Here is a 16,287-nt window from a genome sequence, read left to right as displayed (position 1 = left end):
GTTGACGAAGGCGCATACACTGTCAGTTGTAAAGTCACGGTTTTGTGTTTGTATCAGCGACACAGCATAATTATGACATAAGACTAACACAAAACTAGCCAATCCAAAATGTATTGCCAGATCACAATATTTTTGACCTGACTGCTTCGACAAATATCCAAAAAGCTAAATGACAGTGTTTTTAATTATTGTAAAAACAGTTAATGGTAATTTATCTTACTTGTAGATCAAGCAATATATATATATATATAATAACAGGTATACTTTTTGAACCATGTTATGTCTTTTAATAGATGAAATATGTATATAACAATATGCAAAGTTAAAGCATTTTTACTTTTCAATTATACGGCTTGTATAAGCAGCAAGTCTTTGCATTCAAATGTCAAATTTTAAGTGTGCAAGCATTGTTTCTTAATGTCTGCAATCGTGTAACCTCTGCCATGAGTAATTGCCTGTCGACAACTATTGCTTGTAAATTCGTAGGAAAATTAAAATTGAATAGACAAACGTTACGCCGGTAATGCAGGTACTTTAATAATGGATGGCACTTCGATAACAGAGAACAACAAATTGGCCGATTAATGGTATATCACTTCGTATTGCGAAGAAAAATTCGCGGAAAAACTGATGATTATATGAGAGAGGACGACAACATATTTCTTCGAAGTACAAGATCAATATGTCTACCGGTATTTATGTTACCGCAATTTAAATTTGTAGTTCACTGACGTAATTGAGGAATTTTCAAATTTTTTACACAATAAGAATAGTAGCAATATAAATAAACGCATTTTGAGTAGAAGATAAAACTCGGATATTAGAGTGCCCAATTTGTTGAGAGTCTCTGTTATCCGACGTGAATCGAAGTGTCTACAAAATCATGCATACCTCGTATTAGAATATTCTCTATTTTCGTTCTTTTTAAATTGAGTACTATCAAAATCTCAGTATTTGAAGACCAGTAATTGCTCTTCAAGCTGGAATAGAAACGCTGTATTGCAATATTTCTAAGTATGTTTATTTATTTTTTGAATTAGGTACTGATCATTCGGTTTATGCTGGTTTCCGATGGAATTTTTTTCTAATATTTTTGGAAAACTCTATCATTCTTCCTTGAAATTCTTCCTTCATATTACACAATCACATACCATTTATGAACTCCACCATGTACCGTGTCTCAAAAACTAATATTAAGGATATAAATTTACACAAAAATCGAGGAACTTAAAGTTCGCGCGTGGCTTTTGTTTTTCTCTGTTATCGAAGTGCTATCCGTTATCCAAAAATCTGCATTACCAGCGTAAACTTGAATAATCGTAACAATCAAATACAATACGACCTTATCGTTTTCTTCGTTGTAAAACTTTAAGTATACCCTGGTTTCTTCAACGAAATACATTAAAAATAAATCCGAACGCATTATGGAATGACTGTATGCAAAAATAAGACGTGCAAATTTAATAACATGTAATAAACTTCTGAGAAAACGGTGTGTTTCTGTTAGTGGAATCTTTGCTCACGTCGCTGTATAATTGATTAAATCAAGCCGGGTTTCACTTGGCATTTATGTACCGAACAGCTTTACCTCACATCACCAACACAAATAAGTGTATGTTGTCTGTAGTCTAAGGGATGCAACTGTGTATCTTATAAGTCCAATAAGTCCCCAACTTTTGAATATAACATATCAGTAAGTGGTATTTTTCGAATATATATCGAAAGTTTATAAATATGTGCACGAATAATATAATCCTGTTTTATTATTTTCGGTATGTTGTTTTGTTCGGCAATAACCATCAGTATTTTTTCAACTTACAGCATTTATCGTTATAATGACCAATGACATACTGTATATTGTTGCACAATACTTATATCGGTCGAGCGCTTTCTCTCTAGCAAATATATAGATAGTGAATCGAACTATCTGGATTTAGTGACTTCATTTATTTTTTTATAAATGGTTATTTAGCGATTTAATGTCCGTGCTTGTGTTGTATGCCTTTTACGGTGTGCATTGTCCCGATTGTTTTTGTCCTGGTAGAGTAAGTGGTGGTAACAGCGTAGTTTTACAAGCATATTTTCTTTTAGACAAATGATATTGTTTCTCAGTACACTCTTGTTCTACGTAGAGGCACAGTAGGCAATATATAATAATAGTATGATTAATACGTGTGCATATATGATTGCTTTACGAGAAATACGCGTGCATATATGATTGCTTTATGAGTAAAACTTGTGCAAATATGATTGCTTTATGAGTAATACGTGTGTATATATGATAGCTTTATGATTAATACGTGTGTTTACATGATTGCTTTATGAGTAATACGTATGCATATATGATTGCTTTACGAGTAACACGTGTGCATAAATGATAACTCTATGATAACTAGGTGTGCATATATGATTGATTTGTGCGTAATACGTGTGCATATATGATTGCTTAACAAGTAATACGTATGCATATATGATTGCTTTACGAGTAATACGTGTGCATTTATGATTGCTTTATGATTAATACGTGTGCATAAATGATAAGTATATTAATAATACGTGGGCATATATGATTTCTATATGAGTTATACGTATGTATATATGATTGCTTTATGAGTAATACGTTTGCATATGTGATTGCGTTATGAGTAATACGTTTGCATATGTGATTGCTTTATGAGTAATACGTATGTATATATGATTGCTTTATGAGTAGTACGTTTGCATATATGATTGCTTTATGAGTAATACTTGTGCGTATATGACTGCTTTATGAGTAAAACGTGTGCGTATATGATTGTTTTATGAGTAATACGTTTGCATATGTGATTGCTTTATGAGAAATACGTGTGCATTTGTGATTGCTTTATGAGTAATAAGATGTATATATGATTGCTTTATGAGTAATACGTTTGCATATATGATTGCTTTATGAGTAATACGTGTGCGTATATGATTGTTTAATGAGTAATACGTGTGCGTAAATGAATCCTAATGAATAATACGTGTGCATATATGATTGCTTAATAAGTAATACGTGTGCATATATCATTGATTTATGAGAAATACGTGTGTATATATGATTGCTTTATAAGTAATACGTGTGTATATATGATAGCTTTATAAGTAATACGTGTGTATATATGATTGCTTTATAAGTAATGCGTGTGCATACATGATTGTTTTATGAGTAATACGTGTGTATATATGATTGCTTTATGAGTAATACGTGTTCGTATATGACTGCTTTATGAGTAATACGTGTGCGTATATGATTGTTTTATGAGTAATACGTTTGCATATGTGATTGCTTTATGAGTAATACGTGTGCATATGTGATTGCTTTATGAGAAAAACGTATGTATATATGATTGCTTTATGAGTTATACGTTTGCATATATGATTGCTTTATGAGTAATACGTGTGCGTATATGATTGTTTTATGAGTAATACGTGTGCGTTTATGAATCCTAATGAATAATACGTGTGCATATATGATTGCTTTATAAGTAATACGTGTGTGTATATGATTGTTTTATGAGAAATACGTGTGTATATATGATTGCTTTATAAGTAATACGTGTGCATATATGATTGCTTTATGAGAAATACGTGTGTATATATGATTGCTTTATAAGTAATACGTGTGTATATATGATTGCTTTATAAGTAATACGTGTGTATATATGATTGCTTTATAAGTAATACTTGTGTATACATGATTGCTTTATAAGTAATACGTGTGTATATATGATTGCTTTATGAGAAATACGTGTGTATATATGATTGCTGTATAAGTAATACGTGTGTATATATGATTGCTTTATAAGTAATACGTGTGTATATATGATTGCTTTATAAGTAATACGTGTGTATATATGATTGCTTTATAAGTAATACGTGTGTATATATGATTGCTTTATAAGTAATGCGTGTGCATATATGATTGCTTTATGAGTAATACGTGTGTATATATGATTGCATTATAAGTAATACGTGTGTATATATGATTGCTTTATAAGTAATACGTGTGTATATATGATTGCTTTATAAGTAATACGTGTGTATATATGATTGCTTTATAAGTAATACTTGTGTATACATGATTGCTTTATAAGTAATACGTGTGTATATATGATTGCTTTATGAGAAATACGTGTGTATATATGATTGCTGTATAAGTAATACGTGTGTATATATGATTGCTTTATAAGTAATACGTGTGTATATATGATTGCTTTATAATTAATACGTGTGTATATATGATTGCTTTATAAGTAATACGTGTGTATATATGATTGCTTTATAAGTAATGCGTGTGCATATATGATTGCTTTATGAGTAATACGTGTGTATATATGATTGCATTATAAGTAATACGTGTGTATATATGATTGCTTTATAAGTAATACTTGTGTATACATGATTGCTTTATAAGTAATTAAATGTAGAATCGGCTTTAGATTTTAACGGAGGATTCCCTATTCATAAAATACATTGTATAATATATATATACTGTTACTATTGTAAGGCTAGCAAATTTATCTTGGTCGGACTAAAGCTCGTGTTTATAATACGTTGTAAACATTGTAGAGAAATGAGAATCAACTTGTTTTGAAAGCACTTATTTCTAAGTGTTACGCGATTCTTACAACACATATGGACAAACCTTGGAAACCCAAACTAAAAACAAGCAAATGAGAACTTAGGTTAGCATCTTTAAGATTTTATTTATTTTACAGTGTTTCGGCTGCAACAACGTATTATTGGGTAACGCCACCATTTATTGTTTCAGTATAACAATACATGAAGATGAACATAAGGAAGAGTTGGTATTTCCACTGATTGCGAGTAAATGAAACATAAATTCCATTTTTACATAAATTCCATTTTAATTTCCGAAAGTTCATCGGCGAATGCCGTTCGCTTAGTATTAGTTCATATATATATTTAAATGAAACGATTGCATACACGCCAAATGTACGATACAATCGCTCTCCAAGCATTCAACCAACCAGGCATGAGAGCGATGCTCATTGTTTTGCTGCAGATATATATTTTCCTTTTAAACTCAACTGAACTTGCTCGCATCATTTCAATTGGTTCTTCACCACTCAACATATTAATGAAATCCATCTGCATCCTGTAGCGACTAAAATGTATGTGATCTAATTGAGTATTACTCGATGGAATAATTTGTAATCCGTGTCAATGAAAGTCAAATGAGCAAGGCAGAAACCGATGACAAAAGTTCATACGTAATGCTAACATGTTTGGTCCATATTTAGTAGGTTTCTTCATACAGATTTTTGATAAGCGGGTCCGACTTTTAATGACGTATTAATTAAGCATTAGTAATCATAAAAGTATGGGGGAATCCGCTTCTTGAAATCAATGCTGGATAATGATATTAGAACGACGACTCTGTGAATGTATATATAATGAAACATGGGCATAGTTGTTTAAACATTGATTTAAACAAAGAACAGACAAGATAAAATAGAATTTATTGGACTTTGTTGATATTTCTACATAAATAGTAAGTCTTCTCGGACCAGCATTACTGGTATTGGTTTAATAAGTTTGGGATCGTGTTTATTTGCATTTCTCATTAGCTTATAGGTAATAGCAATTATTTTTTAGTAAATACACCTCGCACAAAAACATTAAAAAAATGTACGCTCTGTGAAAAAGAGGTTTAATGCGTGTGCGTTAAGTGCCGTCCCAGATTAGCCTGTACAAACCGAACAGGCTAGTCAGGGACGACACTTTTCGCTTTTAGAATATTTTTCGTTTCATGACAGTCTTTCCTTAGCAAAAATCAAGTTTAGGCGGAAAGTGTCGCCCTGATTAGCCTGTGCGGACTACACAGGCTAATCTGAGACGGCACTTAACGCACACGCATTAAACCCCTTTTTTACAGAGCACGGCAAACAAACCTTAGAAGCGTTCACGATTCAAATGTGTGCTTAAACAGCAAAGTCAATACACGATTGTGAAGATAAAATTACACTCTCGAATATTTGATAAACAAACTGAAAATACTTTTAAAGTGTATTAATAACGTCAGTCTCATTCAGAGTTTATTGTAAATAAAATTCATACACATAAGTCGTGTTGGATACAGTTGACGATGCATGAACACTATGAAAAAACGGATTATTTTCGCGATTAATTGAGTTGAGTATCACCGTACTTGTTTGCGTGTTTCATGTCAGTTGTATATATCAATTTTCAGCTGAATGGCTTCCAGGTCACTTATTGTACTGATGATGATTTTTATCGCGTGCTTGACGGTTGTGGATAGCAAACGACGTGGACGGGCCAAATGCAAGTTAGACAAGATATCACAGTGCAATGACGTTATAAAGAAAGGAGGAAAAAACAAGGGAATGGGTCTTTGTGAGATTAAAGGTGGAACATGCGAGATACGTCGCAGAAAACCCGGAAAACCACTAAAGTGCAGGTGTGCAAAACAAAGGAAAGGACACCAAATACAATAACCAAGTTCATATAATGTGTTTGTTATGGAATGTTATTGTAAAAAAGCACGTCCCACATATGACATTAGAATACTGAAGTGTATGAATTGCTCCGAGTGATTTTCATTTTATTGATGAATTATATATGTTATTTACCTTTATTTTTATTTTAATAATTTTTACACATGTTGAAATAAAAAATTCTATAAAATGAATGTTTCACGTGATCAATGCAGTTCAACCAGTAAACATTTTACAGGTAGAAGCCATTATTGCACACGAAATATTTTGTTTCAATTGAGGTGACGCTAAATAAACGTTATACAGTGTTTACAAGCAAATTTTAACAATCTTTGTAGGACAAGTACAAAGTACGACAACGAAACGCACGGACCTTGTGATTACAGATCAGTCGGCTTCAAAACGATAATATACAATCTTTAATTATGACACGAATATATATATTTATATTTATATTTGCCATTTATCATAATCAAAATCATCATCATTCCAAACATAACTACAACCATCATTATCATTATTATTATCTATAATATTTTCAGCATTATTTTTACACTATTAATTCATTTTTTCTGCAATCAAAATTTTCAAGAATAACAACGATTCCCATAAGTCGTGGTCTTTTATCGGCTCAGGACTTCTTTGTGAAGAATACGTTTGATAAACGCTCTGTGAATATGTACGTAAAGTGTCGTCCCATATTAGACTGTGCAATCCGCACATGCTAACCAGGTACGACACTTTCCGCTTTTATGACATTTTTCGTTTAAAGAAAGTCTCTTCTTAGAAAAAATCCAGTTAAGGCGGAAAGTGTCGTCCCTGATTAGCCAGTGCAGTGAACTAAGTCTAATCTGGAACGACACTTTACGCACATGCATTAAAGCTCCTTTTCACAGAGCGAGGCTCTTTTGAAATTCAATTCCAGTAGTTTAGTACTATGAATATAATATAAGGCATATTATTGAGTACATCATACGTATTATTTATACATAGCGATATTTGTGCGCGACTTAGGAGTAAGCAATTAATTTTACTAGTTGCATAAATAAAACATAAACATCAACATCCCACGATTTTTATGTTTTTTATTTACTTAAGGCATTTTAAATTAATTTCATAGCAAGAGAAGCTAGCTTTTACACTTTATATAAGCAATCCTCACAGTGTCGCAAAATATAACGACAACAGCAGAACTCTCCAAATTATTCAATAGTTTTGCGTTGCAATGCTTTATAATTTTCAGGTTTTTAAATCGTCAAAAGATGCATATTATGGATATTTAAGATCATGGTAAAGGTTCAGAATTTCTGTGTCCTCTCAAATATCATAACTACAACGAAAATATGCGAATCTGAAACTTTATTTTTTGTTTTGTCAATTGAGCACAACGTGAAAGGGCCCTTTAATAAGCATGTTGCAAAATTGTGAACAATTCCCTATAATTAAGGCCGTTCTATGCCAACATACACAATCGATTTTAAACAAACCCATAAAGTATAGAGCTGTGACGAGACAATCAATAAATTATAATCTCAGAAATTTGATTTTAAATCATAAACGCAACTACATAACCACGCCCTGCACGGACGTTCATGGCAAACAAACTAATCATATCGGTCAGATATAGAATATAATGTGCCCTAATTGCCATGGTTACCGCTGGGGGTGTAAACCGCGTTATAAGCAAACTTTGCAACTTAGTCGCTTGATACTTACCTTGACGGCCTACATGTCGTGTTCCACGAACTATTCAAATCACACTTGATCGTAATCTTGAAATTTATGCGTACACATACATTCAAGAAAGTGTCACAGATTTGCAAATGAACTATTTTAACCGAATGAAGAATGATCTGGAATGTGACCCAGTGACATTTATGAAGGCATGTTGAGACTCGCGAACGTTTAGTTATAGCAGCTATACATATGGTGATGCTATGGAAGTAATATGGTGTTGCTATGGTAATGCTATGCTAATGATATTGTAGTGCTATGGTCATGCTATGTTGATGGTGTGGTTACACTATGATGATGATATGGTAGTGCAGTGGTAATGCTAGGGTACTGCTCTGGTAATGTTATGGTAATGCTATGGCAATGCTGTAGTAATGCTATGGTAGGGCTATGGTAATCTATGGTAATGCTATGATGATGATATGGTAGTGCAATTGTACTGCTATGGTAGTTATATGGTTATGTTATGCTGTTGTAATTCTATGGTAATGCTACGGTTATGCTATGGTAATGTTATTGTAATGTTTTGTTATTGATTTTTGAAGTGCTCTGGTGATGCTTTGTTAGAGCTATGTACATGCTATGGAAAATATATGGTAGTGCTTTGATAGTGCTATTATAATGCTATGGTAATGCAATGGGAATGACTTATGGTAATGCTATGTTATTGCTATGATATTGCTATTGGAGTACTTTGAAAATGGTGTGGTATTGATATGGTAGTGCTTTGTTACTGTTATGGAAGTGGTATGGTAATTCTTACCACACGTTCTGAGAAGCTGACTTCATTAAAGCCATTCGTTTATCAAATACGCTCCCACAAATGCCAAACATTTTCTTATCTTTAATCATTTCCTTTACATATGACATGCTGAAAAGGTTATTTAAATAAGCTATATATATATATATATAAGCAAGATCCATCTATACAGTATGGTTAATTTATTTCATTTTTAAATCTAAATATGATGCTATAGGTAAAAGGCATTCAAAATGCGAATAATTTGGTGTTAGAAAAATAGGCAGAATACTTGCGCCCTAACGCACATTAAAAAAATATTTGCAATTTAATATTATTACTGAAATGAACTTTCAGCGTCAAAACAAATAACGTTTTATTTGTTGCGCTGCTGATTTAGATATTATATCATCGAACAGCTAAACTAGTATACACAATTATAAATACACGTTTTTACAAGTGTGTAACAGTTTCACATGAAATTATTGGTGCGTCATGTATATCTTCTCCCGAACTTTCTTTGATAGCTGAAGTAGTCAGAGGAATAACATCTTCCGTTAAGAAAATGCTCAGCGAGTACATTCGAAATAAACGCTTAATTATTATTTTCTTGCTGATATGGCTTGAAAGTGAGTTGCATTTAAACTATCAATGCATGCAATACAAGGCATACAAGTGCGAAAAATACCCGTCTAGGCATGGACTTCCCCATCTTGTTAGTCACGTGTTCACCACCTGTGAGAGTGCACGTGTATAAATCAACGTGTCCAACACGACGTTTTATGAAGGTATACCGAGCTGTTTTTATTGTCAACAGCTGTCAATAAGCCCTTCAAGCAATTTTTAATAAATGTTTCACGTCAACATCATATCGTCTCTGTGGCGCAATCGGTTAGCGCGTTCGGCTGTTAACCGAAAGGTTGGTGGTTCAAGCCCACCCAGGGACGTTCCTTTTAGAAAAAATAACACGTTTTAATCTAAAAGCTTGTCAAAATGTTATTTTCCATTTCTCCTTATACTTTCTTTGTTTAAATACATTTTTTAATTGTATGAATATGTATCTTTTGTTTAACAGACCATACATATGGTTTATAAAGATGAAACATTTATCCATATACTTCTCAAAACACTAAAACGTAATTAAATAAATGTTTGTCCGAGGGCGAAATGATCCGATGGGTTGGTATTCGGATGGGTGGTTAAAAAGGAGTACTACTTTTCATTTCATTTCTGACGCGTTCCGAGTTTTCAACAAAGATGGCAAAGGTCAGATTAACGCCTCGGGGCTGCGTCATCCTCCTCCTTCTCCTCCTCCTCTTCTTCATAAATCTCTTAACCGGTTTGGATTTTGGGGAGAATTGAGATACGACGATAAAGAAATCCTCTTCCAGTCGGGTCTGTTGTGTGCTGCTGAGAGTAATTTACGTTTGGGAAGGGATATCCATTCTTTTACATTATCCATCAAGCTTTTCTTCTGACGGCCTCGACGTCGTCTTCCCTCTAGCATGTCTTGGAGAACAGTCTTCTGGAGATGACTCTGCAGTTGAAGATCTGTTCCACTGTGCTCCCCCCGGAGATGATTCTGCAGTTGAAGATCTGTTCCACTGTGCTCCGCCCGGAGATGATTCTGCAGTTGCAGTTCTGTTCCACTGTGCTCCCCCCGGAGATGATTCTGCAGTTGAAGATCTGTTCCACTGTGTTCCGCCCGGAGATGATTCTGCATTTGAAGATCTGTTCCACTGTGCTCCCCCCGGAGATGATTCTGCAGTTGAAGATCTGTTCCACTGTGCTCACCCCCGGAGATGATTCTGCAGTTGAAGTTCTGTTCCACTGTGCTCCGCCCGGAGATGATTCTGCAGTTGAAGATCTGTTCCACTGTGATCCCCCCGGAGATGATTCTGCAGTTGAAGATCTGTTCCACTGTGATCCCCCCGGAGATGATTCTGCAGTTGAAGATCTGTTCCACTGTGCTCCCCCCGGAGATGACTCTGCAGTTGAAGATCTGTTCCACTGTGCTCCGCCCGGAGATGATTCTGCATTTGAAGATCTGTTCCACTGTGCTCCGCCCGGAGATGACTCTGCAGTTGAAGATCTGTTCCACTGTGCTCACCCCCGGAGATGATTCTGCAGTTGAAGATCTGTTCCACTGTGCTCCGCCCGGAGATGATTCTGCAGTTGAAGATCTGTTCCACTGTGCTCCCCCCGGAGATGATTCTGCAGTTGAAGATCTGTTCCACTGTGCTCCGCCCGGAGATGATTCTGCAGTTGAAGTTCTGTTCCACTGTGCTCCGCCCGGAGATGATTCTGCAGTTGCAGTTCTGTTCCACTGTGCTCCCCCCGGAGATGACTCTGCAGTTGAAGATCTGTTCCACTGTGCTCACCCCCGGAGATGATTCTGCAGTTGAAGATCTGTTCCACTGTGTTCCCCCCGGAGATGATTCTGCAGTTGAAGATCTGTTCCACTGTGCTCCCCCCGGAGATGATTCTGCAGTTGAAGATCTGTTCCACTGTGCTCCACCCGGAGATGATTCTGCAGTTGAAGTTCTGTTCCACTGTGCTCCGCCCGGAGATGATTCTGCAGTTGCAGTTCTGTTCCACTGTGCTCCGCCCGGAGATGACTCTGCAGTTGAAGATCTGTTCCACTGTGCTCCCCCCGGAGATGATTCTGCAGTTGAAGATCTGTTCCACTGTGCTCCGCCCGGAGATGATTCTGCAGTTGAAGATCTGTTCCACTGTGCTCCCCCCGGAGATGATTCTGCAGTTGAAGATCTGTTCCACTGTGATCCCCCCGGAGATGATTCTGCAGTTGAAGTTCTGTTCCACTGTGCTCCGCCCGGAGATGATTCTGCAGTTGAAGTTCTGTTCCACTGTGCTCCGCCCGGAGATGATTCTGCAGTTGAAGTTCTGTTCCACTGTGCTCCGCCCGGAGATGATTCTGCAGTTGAAGTTCTGTTCCACTGTGCTCCGCCCGGAGATGATTCTGCAGTTGAAGATCTGTTCCACTGTGCTCCGCCCGGAGATGATTCTGCAGTTGCAGTTCTGTTCCACTGTGCTCCGCCCGGAGATGATTCTGCAGTTGAAGTTCTGTTCCACTGTGCTCCGCCCGGAGATGATTCTGCATTTGAAGATCTGTTCCACTGTGCTCCGCCCGGAGATGATTCTGCAGTTGAAGTTCTGTTCCACTGTGCTCCGCCCGGAGATGATTCTGCAGTTGAAGATCTGTTCCACTGTGCTCCGCCCGGAGATGATTCTGCAGTTGAAGATCTGTTCCACTGTGCTCCCCCCGGAGATGATTCTGCAGTTGAAGATCTGTTCCACTGTGCTCCGCCCGGAGATGATTCTGCAGTTGAAGTTCTGTTCCACTGTGCTCCGCCCGGAGATGATTCTGCAGTTGAAGATCTGTTCCACTGTGCTCCGCCCGGAGATGATTCTGCAGTTGAAGTTCTGTTCCACTGTGCTCCCCCCGGAGATGACTCTGCAGTTGAAGATCTGTTCCACTGTGCTCCCCCCGGAGATGATTCTGCAGTTGAAGATCTGTTCCACTGTGCTCCGCCCGGAGATGATTCTGCAGTTGAAGTTCTGTTCCACTGTGCTCCGCCCGGAGATGATTCTGCAGTTGAAGATCTGTTCCACTGTGCTCCCCCCGGAGATGATTCTGCAGTTGAAGTTCTGTTCCACTGTGCTCCGCCCGGAGATGATTCTGCAGTTGAAGATCTGTTCCACTGTGATCCCCCCGGAGATGATTCTGCAGTTGAAGATCTGTTCCACTGTGATCCCCCCGGAGATGATTCTGCAGTTGAAGATCTGTTCCACTGTGCTCCCCCCGGAGATGACTCTGCAGTTGAAGATCTGTTCCACTGTGCTCCGCCCGGAGATGATTCTGCATTTGAAGATCTGTTCCACTGTGCTCCGCCCGGAGATGACTCTGCAGTTGAAGATCTGTTCCACTGTGCTCACCCCCGGAGATGATTCTGCAGTTGAAGATCTGTTCCACTGTGCTCCGCCCGGAGATGATTCTGCAGTTGAAGATCTGTTCCACTGTGCTCCCCCCGGAGATGATTCTGCAGTTGAAGATCTGTTCCACTGTGCTCCGCCCGGAGATGATTCTGCAGTTGAAGTTCTGTTCCACTGTGCTCCGCCCGGAGATGATTCTGCAGTTGCAGTTCTGTTCCACTGTGTTCCCACCGGAGATGACTCTGCAGTTGAAGATCTGTTCCACTGTGCTCACCCCCGGAGATGATTCTGCAGTTGAAGATCTGTTCCACTGTGTTCCCCCCGGAGATGATTCTGCAGTTGAAGATCTGTTCCACTGTGCTCCCCCCGGAGATGATTCTGCAGTTGAAGATCTGTTCCACTGTGCTCCGCCCGGAGATGATTCTGCAGTTGAAGTTCTGTTCCACTGTGCTCCGCCCGGAGATGATTCTGCAGTTGCAGTTCTGTTCCACTGTGCTCCGCCCGGAGATGACTCTGCAGTTGAAGATCTGTTCCACTGTGCTCCCCCCGGAGATGATTCTGCAGTTGAAGATCTGTTCCACTGTGCTCCGCCCGGAGATGATTCTGCAGTTGAAGTTCTGTTCCACTGTGCTCCGCCCGGAGATGATTCTGCAGTTGAAGATCTGTTCCACTGTGCTCCGCCCGGAGATGATTCTGCAGTTGAAGTTCTGTTCCACTGTGCTCCCCCCGGAGATGACTCTGCAGTTGAAGATCTGTTCCACTGTGCTCCCCCCGGAGATGATTCTGCAGTTGAAGATCTGTTCCACTGTGCTCCGCCCGGAGATGATTCTGCAGTTGAAGTTCTGTTCCACTGTGCTCCGCCCGGAGATGATTCTGCAGTTGAAGATCTGTTCCACTGTGCTCCCCCCGGAGATGATTCTGCAGTTGAAGATCTGTTCCACTGTGCTCCCCCCGGAGATGATTCTGCAGTTGAAGTTCTGTTCCACTGTGCTCCCCCCGGAGATGATTCTGCAGTTGAAGATCTGTTCCACTGTGCTCCCCCCGGAGATGATTCTGCAGTTGAAGATCTGTTCCACTGTGCTCCCCCCGGAGATGATTCTGCAGTTGAAGATCTGTTCCACTGTGCTCCGCCCGGAGATGATTCTGCATTTGAAGATCTGTTCCACTGTGCTCCCCCCGGAGATGATTCTGCATTTGAAGATCTGTTCCACTGTGCTCCCCCCGGAGATGACTCTGCAGTTGAAGATCTGTTCCACTGTGCTCCCCCCGGAGATGACTCTGCAGTTGAAGATCTGTTCCACTGTGCTCCGCCCGGAGATGATTCTGCAGTTGAAGTTCTGTTCCACTGTGCTCCGCCCGGAGATGATTCTGCAGTTGAAGATCTGTTCCACTGTGCTCCGCCCGGAGATGATTCTGCAGTTGAAGATCTGTTCCACTGTGCTCCCCCGGAGATGATTCTGCAGTTGAAGATCTGTTCCACTGTGCTCCCCCCGGAGATGATTCTGCAGTTGAAGATCTGTTCCACTGTGTTCCCCCCGGAGATGATTCTGCAGTTGAAGATCTGTTCCACTGTGCTCCCCCCGGAGATGATTCTGCAGTTGAAGATCTGTTCCACTGTGCTCCCCCCGGAGATGATTCTGCAGTTGAAGATCTGTTCCACTGTGCTCCCCCCGGAGATGACTCTGCAGTTGAAGATCTGTTCCACTGTGCTCCGCCCGGAGATGATTCTGCAGTTGAAGATCTGTTCCACTGTGCTCCGCCCGGAGATGACTCTGCAGTTGAAGATCTGTTCCACTGTGCTCCCCCCGGAGATGATTCTGCAGTTGAAGTTCTGTTCCACTGTGCTCCCCCCGGAGATGATTCTGCAGTTGAAGATCTGTTCCACTGTGCTCCGCCCGGAGATGACTCTGCAGTTGAAGATCTGTTCCACTGTGCTCCCCCCGGAGATGATTCTGCAGTTGAAGATCTGTTCCACTGTGCTCCGCCCGGAGATGATTCTGCAGTTGAAGTTCTGTTCCACTGTGCTCCGCCCGGAGATGATTCTGCAGTTGAAGATCTGTTCCACTGTGCTCCCCCCGGAGATGATTCTGCAGTTGAAGATCTGTTCCACTGTGCTCCCCCCGGAGATGATTCTGCAGTTGAAGTTCTGTTCCACTGTGCTCCGCCCGGAGATGATTCTGCAGTTGAAGTTCTGTTCCACTGTGCTCCGCCCGGAGATGACTCTGCAGTTGAAGATCTGTTCCACTGTGCTCCCCCCGGAGATGATTCTGCAGTTGAAGATCTGTTCCACTGTGCTCCCCCCGGAGATGATTCTGCAGTTGAAGTTCTGTTCCACTGTGCTCCGCCCGGAGATGATTCTGCAGTTGAAGATCTGTTCCACTGTGCTCCCCCCGGAGATGACTCTGCAGTTGAAGATCTGTTCCACTGTGCTCCCCCCGGAGATGACTCTGCAGTTGAAGATCTGTTCCACTGTGCTCCGCCCGGAGATGATTCTGCAGTTGAAGATCTGTTCCACTGTGATCCCCCCGGAGATGATTCTGCAGTTGAAGATCTGTTCCACTGTGCTCCGCCCGGAGATGATTCTGCATTTGAAGATCTGTTCCACTGTGTTCCCCCCGGAGATGATTCTGCAGTTGAAGATCTGTTCCACTGTGCTCCGCCCGGAGATGATTCTGCAGTTGAAGATCTGTTCCACTGTGCTCCCCCCGGAGATGATTCTGCAGTTGAAGTTCTGTTCCACTGTGCTCCGCCCGGAGATGATTCTGCAGTTGAAGATCTGTTCCACTGTGCTCCCCCCGGAGATGATTCTGCAGTTGAAGTTCTGTTCCACTGTGCTCCCCCCGGAGATGATTCTGCAGTTGAAGATCTGTTCCACTGTGCTCCGCCCGGAGATGATGCTGCAGTTGAAGATCTGTTCCACTGTGTTCCGCCCGGAGATGATGCTGCAGTTGAAGATCTGTTCCACTGTGCTCCCCCCGGAGATGATTCTGCAGTTGAAGATCTGTTCCACTGTGCTCCCCCCGGAGATGATTCTGCAGTTGAAGATCTGTTCCACTGTGCTCCGCCCGGAGATGATTCTGCAGTTGAAGATCTGTTCCACTGTGCTCCGCCCGGAGATGATGCTGCAGTTGAAGATCTGTTCCACTGTGCTCCGCCCGGAGATGATTCTGCAGTTGAAGATCTGTTCCACTGTGCTCCCCCCGGAGATGATTCTGCAGTTGAAGATCTGTTCCACTGTGCTCCCCCCGGAGATGATTCTGCAGTTGAAGATCTGTTCCACTGTGCTCCGCCCGGAGATGATTCTGCAGTTGAAGATCTGTTCCACTGTGCTCCCACCGGAGATGATTCTGCAGTTGAAGG

The 16,287-nt window shown here is 40.2% G+C and overlaps 1 long non-coding RNA gene and 1 other non-coding gene across 2 annotated transcripts; both read left to right on the top strand.

The window, feature by feature from the left end:
* Window positions 1-5,432: 5,432 nt before the first annotated feature.
* Window positions 5,433-6,694, top strand: LOC127866157 (uncharacterized). The gene is made up of 2 exons (XR_008042872.1): window positions 5,433-5,536; window positions 6,236-6,694. It is a non-coding gene; the product is annotated as an uncharacterized LOC127866157 (long non-coding RNA).
* Window positions 6,695-9,846: 3,152 nt separating this feature from the next.
* On the top strand, window positions 9,847-9,920 carry Trnan-guu (transfer RNA asparagine (anticodon GUU)). The gene has a single exon. It is a non-coding gene; the product is annotated as a tRNA-Asn (tRNA).
* Window positions 9,921-16,287: the final 6,367 nt, after the last annotated feature.

The sequence above is a fragment of the Dreissena polymorpha genome, chromosome 2, assembly GCF_020536995.1.
Source record: "Dreissena polymorpha isolate Duluth1 chromosome 2, UMN_Dpol_1.0, whole genome shotgun sequence".
In the NCBI taxonomy this organism is placed as follows: domain Eukaryota; kingdom Metazoa; phylum Mollusca; class Bivalvia; order Myida; family Dreissenidae; genus Dreissena; species Dreissena polymorpha.
This window is presented reverse-complemented; position numbering and strand designations above follow the sequence as displayed.